At 37.8% G+C, this 13,697-nt stretch overlaps 1 pseudogene; it reads right to left on the bottom strand.

Moving 5' to 3' along the window:
* Nucleotides 1–1,471: 1,471 nt before the first annotated feature.
* Nucleotides 1,472–4,619, bottom strand: LOC110103856 (annotated as a pseudogene).
* Between the last annotated feature and the right edge of the window lie 9,078 nt (nucleotides 4,620–13,697).

Below are 13,697 nucleotides of genomic sequence, written 5' to 3'. Positions count from 1 at the left end.
GTAATAACCCCATTTTTATTTTTTTATTGTTTGGATCGGACCAGATCGGTTCACATCTACTTCTTCCAACTCGACTCTAAGCACTGCCACCTTACACATTTTTATAATCCCTAATCGAAACCTTTAAATCGGAGGGAATTGCGAGAGAGTAGGAGAGTGTTCAAGAAGATGTGACGATTCATTGTGCGAGCAGGAAATTGAAGGAGTGGTGACCGGCATCGTCCTCCTATGGTGTATGATGTGCGAACAAGAGAAAGAAGTGGGCATGAGTGTTGTTTGGTCATTCAGTGGTTGTGTTTTCATGGCTTCGATGATATAGATGAAGAAGTCCATGAAGTCATGAAGTTAAGCGCGTATTGACCCTTTCTTCTCTTATTTCCATTTCTTCTTACAACACCATTATTTTCTCATTTTTAGGGTTAGAAATATGAAAGAAGTGGTTGCTTGATAGTTTGCAAGAGGATGATTTAATTAATTGTTGAAGAGGGAATTATGATGATGTCTCATGAAGTTCTTCTTCTTCCTATTGTTCATTTAGATAGGGTGTAAATCCTAGCTTTATTTTCTCTTGCTAATAATTAGTAATTCTTATATTTTCATGGTGATCAAAATTTAGGAACCTTTATAAATGGTAATAGTAAAATTATAAGGATTGCCTTTAGCTATTGTATATATGAGTTTGAGATTTGAATTCTTCTGATCCATTTTAGATTACAATAAATTTTATTTAGTATTGTATTAGTTTTATATTTAAAATATAATCATCTTGATTTAGTATTAATATTTGAGGTTATCATGAAAAATAACTTAGGGTGTATAATAGAATCCTAAAAAAAATGTTTAAGTGGTTCTTACATTATGTTATATTTTGATATATGATATATTGAATATATGATTGATACTCATGTGGATTTAGCTTTGTGTTGTATCGTATATTGGAGTGGGAGGAGACTCATCTTGATTGTAAATTTCAACGGCTTATGACCTCTAATTGGTAGGTAGCTCTATACTAAGTAAGGGATAAATAAACACATGACAGTCCCAAAATCCCACTTGTATCGAGATATTTCAATTTCTTAAAAATTTACACCAATATTACAAAATTATGAAAAAAAAAATGTGAATAAAGAACTATAATACATATGTTATGATGGAGACGGTTAATAATTTAAACTTATAATGACTCTTAAAAAAATTTATCTGACTTGATCAAAATACAGACTATTACACCTTGCAACCATAAAGATGGCATAAAAAATGGTTTTACAGACATTAAATGTTGACTAACGTTGGATGATGATCATTAGGGGATGTTGAAATTCATAAGGTGGTGGCATCCGACTTGGTTGCTATTATTATAAGAGGTGAGATTCGAGAATTAGCAAGTCTTGCATAGGATGTTAGTGGCTAACCTTGCTCTAATTCACTTCTTCATAATAAAACTTACCTATCATTCAATTCACCACAAAACTTATAAAACTCATTATTTCCCTGAATCTTTACCTTAATATACAACAATTTGCATAGATTTTATATACAAAGATATTCAGCTTTCGAGAAGTCCTTTTTACATCAAAACTAGAATTGAAAAGAGAAAATAAAAAAAAGGATATAATATGGCTCATAAAAATTAGTCAAGCTATCTGAGGATTTGCAACTTCTTTTGATAACAAGTAACGAAAATTGGAGTTATGAGGAACCCACTCAATGATCTTATGAGATCTTCCTCTCTGGCATCTCTTGATAGCCATGCAAAGAGTCTCGGGAAGATAATGTTGGATCATATCAACAACCTTCTGAGGACTCATACAACCATCTTTTGCATAAGCCTCTATCAACTTCGGCAGAAAAACCTTCTGCTCTTTCTGAATGCCAACCGTCGCTCGAATGTACTCTTCTTTCGCTGTTTCTAGCTGCTGGTGCCAGTTCTTCGCAGTGTATATTCTCACCTGAAATAGCCAAGTAAAGATGGAAATAGAGCTGCATGAAAAAAAGTTTGCAACAATTTTATTTGAATTGAGATATGGATTAGGATAAATGATTAGGTTCGGACACCTGACAGGCTGACAGAGAGAATCATTTGGATTTCTATCTGTCTATAGTAAGAGTGTAGTCAAAATGCAGTTACTGTAGCAACTGCGCTTTGACTGCTCTTTTACTATAGATAGAGAGAAATCTGGATGATTCTCTGTCTGGTGTCCGGACCTAATAATTTGCCATGGATTAGAATGAGCATCAAAGCTTACTGCAGGATCAGAATGGCTTCCTGAACATAACGAAAAATGTAGAAGAGGCTCCTGTTTCTCAATGGCATAAAGCCTTTTCCATTCCTCTCTAGACTTGAATTTCATCACTGGAAGCAAAAATGTTCTAAACCACTGCAAACATAGAAGAAAATTAAGCCTAAGTACAAGAAGTTGGGTGCTTGAAACAATGCTAAGATAAAATTTGGCTCAACAAACTTAGAGAAAACTAAGATTCTAGATGATTTCTATTGCAACTATTATGTTGAATGTAATTCGATTATTTGGCAAATCCTACTAGCCTTCTTGATCAAATCATTTTTTTCCTTCTAAGGCTTCATTTGGGATGACTTTCTTACTGATTCTTAAAGCAGCACTAAATTTTTGTACTAAAAAGATGTTTTAAAAAGCAGCAAGAAAGCCGTCCTAAACGAAGCTTAAAACTGCTTCCACAAGAAGTAGGACACCACTAGGCGGTCTCTAGTTATCGATTTTCATGGGCCATTAAGGTTGCATACGGTTTGATAGGCTCGAGATCAACTCAAAAGTCATTCAATTCAATCTCGAGCTAAAACAAGCTTCGGATATAGACAAGCATCATAATAATCTGTTTAAGAATTTCATTTCACATAATAAATAAGAAAATGAATCGAACCTGGCCTGACCAATGCGTGCGGCACGCTAGAAATGAACTTTGTATCATGTTGGCATTGATGGAATGACCCCCTACTGTGCATGTGGCCTAAATTAATAAAGTAGAGGTTGAAGCAAATTAACATGTTAGCAGCTTAACATTATACTATTTCATTAAAAATGTTAAACCACCAGACAGTCTACCTTGATGAGCAATGAAGTCCTTTTCATACTAGTTTGAGGAACTCCATGCACCAAATAAGCCTGAGGAAAAACAAAAAATAGCTAATATATCTTCAAGGAATCTTAACATGAAGATAATATACCCTCTACCAATAGGTGCAAGGAAAATATTTACATGCATTATCAAAGCATTGTGTAAGTTGACCCAAAAGGGCAGCTTTTCATCATTCTTCATCCTCTTTACATTAACAGTAGCTAACTTATGAGCAAGAGATCTGAAACAAATTGGACAATTTATCATAACCAAATTAAAAATTTGTTAATATAAATTCTCAAATTAGCAGATTGGAACAAATTATTTTACTTGTAAGCATTGAGCAAGTATTCAACAATCTTCAACCGCCGATTGTCATTTCTAATTGAGGACACTTCCACCATGGCATTGTAAGGACCACTAAACTCTTTCAAACCCTCTATGCAAAAAGGATTTACAAGTCGCGTATCGAGAATTGGTTCATTTCTGCACCCAGGACTCCAGATATCTCCAGTACACTGAGGAGAAATAGCACTCAGAGAAGAAAATGAAGAAGTAGGAGATGATGATGGGTCAGGATTCAGTAGAGGAGGATCTGAAAGTTTGATGTATATAGCACCCATACACCTAACCATATCTTCAGAAATTTTGTTGGCTGTCTCAGGAGCATATTCAGCTACACCGGTACCAAGATATTCTGCTAGGCTTATCAACCCGGAGTTCGAATCATGCCAATCTATGAGGAATGACAATGGCTGAGAATGACAGTCTTGAAGAGCTCTAGCCAGGGGTGCTTCTGAAGGAGAAATTCGAGATGAATAAACTGCGCGCTGATTGAGTGCAGAATGGCAGCGATGAACATTGCGGTCGGAAATGTTTTGACAGTAGGATTCATCTGTTAATTTGCAGGCTGTGATTTGAGATGGTAGAATTCTAGTAGAGTGAACTAATGGATGACCACTAAGTGATGAGATTTCAGGCCCTGGAAGTTCATGAAATAGCTTTCTTTGGCAGCTAATTGGCTGTTTAGCTTTGGCAGCACGAGGAGATGAAGTTGGGAGTTGCTGCTCGAAAGCTTTTCAATAGAGTGATAAAAGATGCTGCTCCAAGTGCATGACTTCTAATTCTAACACTGCAATCTCTCTTATCAACTCCTTGGCTGGCTTGGGCATGAAGGTGACATTGGAAGAATCGATTACTTCTTTTCTATAGCCCAATGCTTTTTCAAGCGTAAGGTGTGCTTCCAATTGATCCTTGAGCCGTTTCTCAAGTTGGATAATCTGTACAAAAGCTTTGGTTCCGAGATGCTCATTTGATGGGTCCCGTAGCCACTGCATAACAAACTCTTTGTCCTTGCCTCTACCGAGGAGATCATTTCTAGGCAAGGATACAACTTCGCATGCTTTGAACAGCTCATACTGCTGCTCTTGCCTTGTGCTTTCTAATAGATGAAGAATGTGAGTTGTGAATCGATCTCCCTTGACAAAATCAGCACTGAAATTGTCAATAACCAACTGCCCAAAGACAATAGCGACATTACGTCGAGCATTACGTTAAACATGGTATTTCCACACCCGTCGAAGTTACCACTCCTGCAAATCCAAAAGAGAGCAGGGACATAGAACTCTCAAAAGAAACAGCAGGTAGTAAGTGTTGAGCAAAGAAAAAGGTCAAATCCGTGGCAGTTTATCGCAAGACAGACTGGGTAAATGGCGTTGAACTAGATGAGCAGGATGAGGACAGAGCACTTCCAAATGAAGATGTTGAAGATGATGGTAGCTGATCGGGAGGAGTTGCGGTGCAGTCGGCTTCGTAGTCATGCTCGGCGGACGTTCTGATATCCACGAATCCTCCACCTCTCATCCCCTGAGAGTTCATATTACTGCACAATGGAAACTGTGGGGCGTGCGTCCTCGCACCCTTGACGGGCATAGCGAGATTAGCGTTGGCATTTCCATCTCTGGCCATGATTGAGGAACCAGCTGATCCGAAAGGCGAGGTCATCGGAAGGAAGGAACAAATAGCATCGATCACAGGCGGAAGCGGAGAAGGTTTTAAAGCTTTGGAAAGCTCGATTGTTCCTCCGAGGTTCTGATTAGATAGGGTCTCGTCCTCTAGGGAGCAGCTAATCTCCGGCAAAACCTCGATCTCATCTCCACCTCGTCTCTGTTCTTCTTGGTTGTTCAGTTCAGCTTGGGTTTTTGGCTTGGGATCGTCGGAGCAGAGTGCTATAGGGAACGGGACCGGACTGGTATTGGGACCGGAATCACATTGGCAAGAATCAGAATCGTTGTTCTGGTCATGAGATGAAACGACGGCAAAATCGGCGTCAAGCTGTGGTTCTCCTCGGGTCGTAGATCTGGGAGCGAAATCTAGAGGTGGGCCCACCGGATCAGCCATCCGGAGTACCATAATACCCCCTCTTGGGTTACAAGCTCACGTTACCGAGCTCAGCGACTGTTTAACTCAAATGAGAAGTCTATATCCTATAATATTTACAAATAATTCAGCGATGTGGGATTAATATGCAGGCAAAGGTGGAAACTTAGCATAATAAAATATCTTTTATCGCTCACTTGCTGTAGAAGAAGAACCGTATTAAACATTGCATATTTAGCACAGAATGTCAATTATCTATAATTAATTTACTTAATTTGTTAGTTTAAATTCCATTGCATACAATAATTCAAATACACCTCACTTGAATGGGCACATTGATAAAATTTTGGTATCAAATTATTTATTTTGATCCGAAGATATTATGATATAGTTACTGTCAAGAACAATTTTTTTGCCAACTTTTAAAAACAATTTTTTTTTGGATTTAAGGATAAAAGATATTGTTAATGTATAATTTTTAAGATTGTACAATATGTTATAATGAGTAATTGAGTATATTTCAATTCATTTTGTACTGGTGATTAGGCGTGCAAATAAGTCGAGACAAGCTCGAGCCACGGTGTTGTTCCAGTCGAGCTCGCATGCCAAATACTAAGGTCGAGCTTGACTAGTCTAATGTCAAGCTCCATCCCGAGCTCAGCTTTCAAGCTCCATCCCAAGTGGTCTAATCATCGCTTTCGCTGACATCGTCCCGAGGTTTTTCATCGTTGTGTCCTCTTATCGTCGCATATGCCGTCGAGAATGGTCTTCCCAAGCTCGCTCGTCGTTGTCCCGAGGCTCCACATCGAGATCCATCGTCTCGAGCTCGTCATCATGTCCGCCCTCGAGATCGGTCATCCCGAGCTCATTCATCACCGTCCTGAGGCTCCGCCATCGAGATCCATCGTCTCGAGCTTGTCGTCATGTTCGCCGTCGACATTCGTAGTCTCGAGCTCGTCCGTCGTTGTCTCGTGCTCCGTCGATTTGATTTTCCCGCCCGACCTTTGAATTGTCATGTCTGCACACTCGCACTCGATTGAGATTTCCCTTTCCCACCCAGTCACCTCTGCGAGTCACTCGACGAGCTGAGGAGTCAAGTAGATGTATGTTTGAGCTCGAAATCACGTTCGAGCTTGACTCTCAAGCTCGATCAGCTCCACTCATCGAGCCTATTACCAAATCGAGCTAGAGTCAGCTCGCGAGCCGGCTTGACACCCTAGTGGTGGAGCCATAAATTTTATTGGGTTGGGAGCGGCTAAAATAAATGAGTTCTATTTTTCGGGTCATCTTGAATGTTAGAATACATTAAAATAGTTACCCATGAGTCTGTGGTAGTTCTCGTTAAAATTTCCTTGCCCGATTAAGGCCACATTTTATTAACTAGAAACTGAACTTGCAGTGGCAGAGCAAAAAAAAAAACCAAAATTTATTCGTTAATTTTTAATTCGTAATTTTTTATCAAAGAGGCTAAAATATTTGCTATTCAGAAAAGCCATTTAATAAAAAAAATTATATCGATTTCTTAAGAGACCGGAATATGAAAATCCGATTACTTAAGAATTCTGAATTTCTTAATCGAGTTTCTTAAGAAACCGGGTTTTCATATTTGGGATTCTTTTGAAATCACAAAATAACAGAAAACCAAAAAAAATATATAAAAATCGGAAGAGTAGATAAAAAAACTAAGAATTTATAAAATCCGGAGAAGTAAAATTTGGTTTCTGATCAAAGTAGAAAATGTTTTATGAAGTTCCGGTTTCAATCGGATAATTAAGTTCAGTATTTGTTCTTTTAAATTTTTTTTTCGTAAGTATACTCCTTAAGCTAATTTAAACATAAAAAATGATCTTTTTTATAAATTGATTTTTTTTTTTTGCAATAGTTTGACTTCTAGATAATCGTTGTCCAGAATGGAAGGCTGTAAAAAGAATTACACTGCTGACAATAATAAATGGTCAGTTTTTATATCATTTGGATATAATGTATAGTATATTGATAATTTTGCTGGCCTTTGTTTATATTGGAGTTGGTGGAGGGACTGACGTTTTATTTGGGATGATTTTTTTACTATTTTTTAAAGTAAAATAATAATAATAAAGCTGTCCCGAACGAAATCTTTGAGTTTCCCAAGTGAAGAAGATTCTAATTACAGCTATGGCATGATTATAATATTAGTCTTATTATATTTCTACTTGTATAAATTTTAACTTGTGATAATTTTCCATATGATAATATAATTTGGTGAAATTGATCATTGAGGTCTCAAATTCATAATGTATTTAATAAAAGATTGACATACTTTCACAATTTAATTATTTAAAAATTATAAACACATCAATCATAACAGTTCACTCTTTCGATAATCGATGATGACTGGTGTAGCTAGGCTCATGAATGTCAATAATCTCTTGTTAATTTATTTAACTTGTTATATAGGTTAAATTTGATTTGAATTTTTTAAGTTAAATTTGATATGCATTATATTTCAAATACACTTCATTTGATCCTTATTGGATTCAAACTTGTCTTTGGAAAAAATGAAGAGAGAGAGAGAGAGTATAAAGGAAAGTTGTAGAATACTCAAGAAACTATGAGCTTCAAAATTGGCAAAGTATCCACTATATCAACCCCAAAATTTCTCTAATTATTCTACATCATTCTCTACTGATAGGATTCTAAGGGCTATATGAAATATTACACAAGTAAAAGTTAAAAAGTACACCACTGCATGGAATACTTGTACAATGTTACACACTTTCATCCAGCTGAGTTTGGTGAAAATTATCTTCCTAGGAGAGAGAGAGAGAGAGGGGGTAACTAAGATATAGTCCATAAATATAGTCTAGAGAGGAATCCTTGATTTGCTCATGTTGGGTAAGCTCCCAAGAAATGCTGGGTGAGTGACATCTTTTGGTCCCTTCTACTGAGTTCTCCTACAACTTCCACTATAAACTTAATATATCATAAATGTGCATCTAGATGAGGCGACTCTAACGAACCCTAAATTTTAGTTAATTTAATTCGACAATTTAAGCTCACTTAGTCGTTGGCTTTATTCTTTATTGAAATTCGAAATATGATTTAAGAAAGAAGAATTGTTGACTGCTATGTAAACTACTGTATAACAAATCACTTGAAGAAAAAAAATATATTATTATTAAATATTGTAGAATAATGAGTATTTTAAAAAGAGAATATTAGCACAGAATGATATTCCAATAACTTCTTCTGATCATTTCGTATATAGCATAGAATTGGGGGAACCGATCAATAGGGTTTCTTATTCAAAATATATTTAATAGAAAATTGGTATGCTTTCATAATATATATAAAGATACGTACTCCAAAAATTATCTTGATCAGACACGAATCTCAAGGCAAAAGCTAGTTGAAAACTTCAAAAATTAATTTTGGGAGCACCCGAACTCCGATTTCAACGAGCTTACAGTCAAACCGAGCGTCTCGGAAATACAAACCCAACGACACCAAATTCAACTCAATCCGAGTCCAAAGGACCCAAAGAATTGTTGACCCACCCACGCACCTGCCCAGTGCCCACACGCCAAATCCGCGCCCCACCGGCTATAGCCCGCCGTTCTACTATCTTGCAACCGCCAGAACCGCAACGCGTGTCAAATCGGGTCAACCAGCAGGATCAGGTCTGAATTCACATTTCCGACCAGTTTACATACCCGAGTCAGGTTAGGGTCGACCCATTTGAACCCATATTAGTTCTGAGTTTGACCCGAACCTGACCCGAAACCCAATTTTGACACCCCTACACATCAGCTTTTATATTTGTGTTGAAATTTTTAAAAGTAATTGTCGTAATCCACTAAACCCTCCATCAAAGTCTCTGTTTGCAAATTTTGCACAGTTAAAAATTTATCATATGTTAAAATTATAAGCAGTAATTTTTAAATATAAAAATTAGCAAGTAAATTTTAGATATAAAAATTTAATTAAAAAAAGGTATGATTTATTCATGGAAATCAATGAAAAAAAAAAGGATAATGAGGTTGAGGGGAAAAATTATTAATTTTCACTAACTACAAGAATAATGTACTGTATATTTATCAATAGCATTTTCTCAACTAAAATTCCAACGGACATAAGAAGAAAATAAAGTTAAATAGTAAGGCCAAATATTAAAAAAAGTACTCGTTTGAATCAAACGGCCCAATATTAAGGCCAAATATTAAAAAAGTACTCGTTTGAATCAAACGGCCCAAAGCTAATTTCACCAGAAATCCCACAACCCTTACCCAAACGACCGGGAGCACTCTTCTCTATCTCACTCTCGAGAGAGTTAACTTTCAACTATACACGCAGTATATTATTTTATAACTGCAAACTTCTATTGGACCGGATAGACTTTGGGCCCGATGACCAATCAGCCATTAAACCAGATCAATCATCCAAAGTACCTTAATACCCCCACTTGGCTTACAAGCTCACATTACCGAGCTCGGTGACTTTTCAACGCAAATCAGAAGTCTATACTAAATAATATTCCAGAGTAATTTAACGATGTGGGATTAATACACAGGCAAATGTGGAAGCTTAGCATAATAAAAAATCCTTTATCATTTACTTTCTTTAGAAGAAGAACCGTATTAAACGTTGTTTTATTCATCTAAATTTAGAACATTATATTGCCATAAAATTAATAGAGAAATGTAAAAATTCATCCAATTAAGTATGTATATCTTTTTGAAAACATTTGAATGAAAAAAAAAATTAATTATGTTTGGGATTATATAAACATTACTTTTAGCAAAAATCTAGTTAAAGTACATATGTCGATTAGACAATTTAAATATATATCTTCATGCAGTATTTAAACTGACATCTAAATAATAAAAAATGGTCTATAATTAAGGGGAATATTGTGCCATCTAAAGAATTATTTTTGGATTTTCGATTAAATTTATAAAAATGTCACTCTCAAAATATTAAAGATAGGCTCCTAACACAAGAAAGATCATTGAGAGCTAGAACTTGGACCTGAACTTCTCCGTCTTCAATTGGCTAATTTCAGGCCTCTGTAGTCAAATTATCATCCCTTGACCACCATCATGATCAAATCTCTATCATTGAAATATTGTCGCTCAACCACATTTCTCCTTTTTATAGTTGACATCGTCAATGTTAATGCACGTCTTTATCGATACTTGTGTAGATAAACTGGAATGCCGTAGCAAGAAGAGGAGGCGGAAGAGTAGAAGAGAGACAGAGAAATTAAAGAATTATATTTCATCATTTCCTTGTACAAAGTATAAGTATTTATAGAACTAAGAGAGGCGGAAATGGACTTCCGGTCTTGAGTATCACTTTCCCAATCTGCGTCAACGTATCCTCGTAAAGTTAGAGTAGTTCAGTTAAGCGGTATACATGTGGCTAACATTCCTTGAATGTATCGGAGGAGACGCTTTAGGGATTCGTAGTGGGAGTTGAGAGGTTGTTGCATATACTGGGAAAATTGATGAACCGAAAACTGGATGTCTGGTCGGGTGAGCATAAGGTATTGTAGTGATCCTATAAGTTGTCGGTATATATTGGGGTTGATGAATTCGACGTTTGAATTTTCCCGAATGTTGTATATATTTACAGGCGATTGGTGTTGAGACAGGTTTACAGCTTTTCATGCCCGCACGCTCGATTATTTTACGAGCGTACAGTTGCTGGTGGAGGAGCAGTCCGGTTTTGGTTTTAGTAGTTTGGATGCCGAGAAATTGAGAGAGGGATCTGAGATGTCTCATCTGAAAAGTAGCCTGAAGGTTAGAGAGTAAACGAGTTATTTCGGTTTGCGAGTTACCTGTAATTAGGATGTCGTCGACGTATATTAGGATGTATAGTTGGATGTTGCCAGATTTGTAGGTGAGCAGGGAATGATCGGAGTTGCTTATGTTGATGCCGTATCGTAGTAAGTGATTGGAGAGGGTTGAGTACCATTCGCGTGAAGATTGTTTGAGCCCGTATAAAGCTTTCTTTAGTTTGCAGACGTGATTTGGATGAATGACGTCTTGGAATCCCTAAGGTTGTTGCATGTATACAGTTTCTGAAAGCGTACCGTGGAGAAATGCATTTGATACGTCGAGTTGGTGAATGGTCTAGTTGTAGTCAAGAGCTATGAGAATTAGAACCCGTATAGTTGGCATCTTGGTGACGGGACTGAATGTCTCAGTGTAATCAATTCCATGTTCTTGGTTGTAGCCTTTTGCGACCAAGCGAGCCTTGTAACGAGCGATGGTACCGTCCGAGTTGTGCTTGGTACGAAAAGTCCATTTGAATCCCAGAGTATTTTGATGTGGTTCGGGTGGGACAAGTTCCCACGTGCCCTGGGCCTTTAAAGCTTGGAATTCTTGCGACATTGCCTGCTGCCAATGTTCAGTTTTAACAGCTTAAGTATATGTAGATGGGTCATCAGTGTGAAGTGTGTGAAACATGTAAAATATTTGTTTGGGGGTTGATTTCCCGCTTTTGAGCCGAGTGGTCATGTGATGTGTGGGTTTGGGTTGGGACGGTGCGGCGATGTGCTGTTAGAGGGTGTCGGCTGTGTTGCCGGGATTGAGCCGTGGGCTATCAGAGATGTTGGACGCGGTGTTGTAGGCAGTGTGAGTGGGAACTTCATTTTCAAATTCTTATCTATCCGAATATATCGAATATTCCGTATTAGGACCTAAGCCTTTGTCATTGAAGCAAAATCTTTCTTTTTCTTGAAAGATCAAGCCCAAATACGGTATTCTAGTGCTTTCATAGTTTGAAAGTAGTACACCTCCACCTCGAAAGGACAGTCGTTTTACCATCCAGAAGCTTTGGCACCCCAGCAGATCGTATTCAATAAGAGGCCACAGCTGGATCCCGAAAAGTCTGACTATCCAGAGCAATTCTATTTTGTTACCATCTTCTGTTTATTCAGTGACTCACTCATTTATGCTGAGATCCATCTTAAATGATATTGAGAAACTTTGTAGAAGATTCCTCTGGGATATTGATGAGAACCACAAAAGCATTCATTATGCCTCGTGGTGAGAAGCTTAACTTCTACTTCCGGGTCATAAGCTAGGTGCCCTTATCCGAGGTAGGCTCCGTCAAGAGCTTCCTCATCTGCGCAGTAACAATGCCTTCTAGCGCCTTCTTTTTTCTTTATGTGGGTCAGCGAGGATCAAGGACCCGTTCCTTTTTCCATTTATCTTTATTCGACAAGGAAGAAATGAGAAGAAAGATAAGATAAGATTTCTTACCGGACACTTTGTGATACTTATTGAGTGCTGGCGATAGTATGTACCCCCCAGTCTGCGAGGCTTGCCGAGCTCACTTATAGTAATAATAGTTATGGAGTGGGTAATGGGGAAAGTATTTTCGATTTGCAAGGCCCCAGGTACATATGGGTAGTCCCACCTAGGAGAAAGGCTAAAGATTTTAGCGCTGATAAGCTTTAAGACACATTTTGGGCCAGTAGACTGTGCGGACACTTTGTAGTTGCGATTTGGAGATTCCAGAAAAGTGTTGAGTTCATATGGAATATGGATAGTAGGAACTAAAAGTAAGGGAGGTGTTGGCGTGAGACCGTGTGGGCTGAGTGAGGTATGAGTACGGGAAAATGTTTTCGTTGAAGACCACATTGCACGATGTGTAAACCTTGTTTGTAGCCAGATTGAGACATCGATATCCTTTTGAGTGGTAGAGTAGCCGATGAAGACGCAAGGTGTGGATAGTTGAGATAGTTTGTTGTCTGAGTATGACTTTAGCCATGGGTAGGACAGACAGCCGAAGACCCGTAGGTTGTTGTAGTTGGGCGATGATTGGAAATGAATTTCGTGTGGAGATTTGTGTTGGGTGTTAGGAGATGGGAGCCGGTTTATGAGGTAGGTGGCCGTGAGAAGTGTGTCGACCCAGAGAACGTGAGGTATAGAGGCTTCGAGGAGAAGAGTTCGTGTGGTCTCTATGAGATGGCGATGCTTGCGTTCGGCGACGCCGTTCTGAGATGGAGTGTGAGGGCAAGAAGATTGGTGAACGATGCCATTTTGAGTACAGAAGATTTTAAATATATTGTTGATGAATTCGCCACCGTTGTCGGTTCTGAGAATGTGGATTTTATTGTTAAATTGGCGTTCCTTAAGGCGTTGAAATTCAAGAAATTTATCAAATACCTCCGATTTGTAAACTAGCGGATATACCCAGGTATACTTAGAAAAATCATCGATAAAAGAAACGTAGTA

Source organism: Dendrobium catenatum, unplaced genomic scaffold (genome assembly GCF_001605985.2).
Source record: "Dendrobium catenatum unplaced genomic scaffold, ASM160598v2 fragScaff_scaffold_1706, whole genome shotgun sequence".
Taxonomy (NCBI): Eukaryota; Viridiplantae; Streptophyta; class Magnoliopsida; order Asparagales; family Orchidaceae; genus Dendrobium; species Dendrobium catenatum.
The sequence above is the reverse complement of the archived record's forward strand: the minus strand, read 5'-3'. Positions and strand labels throughout refer to the sequence as shown.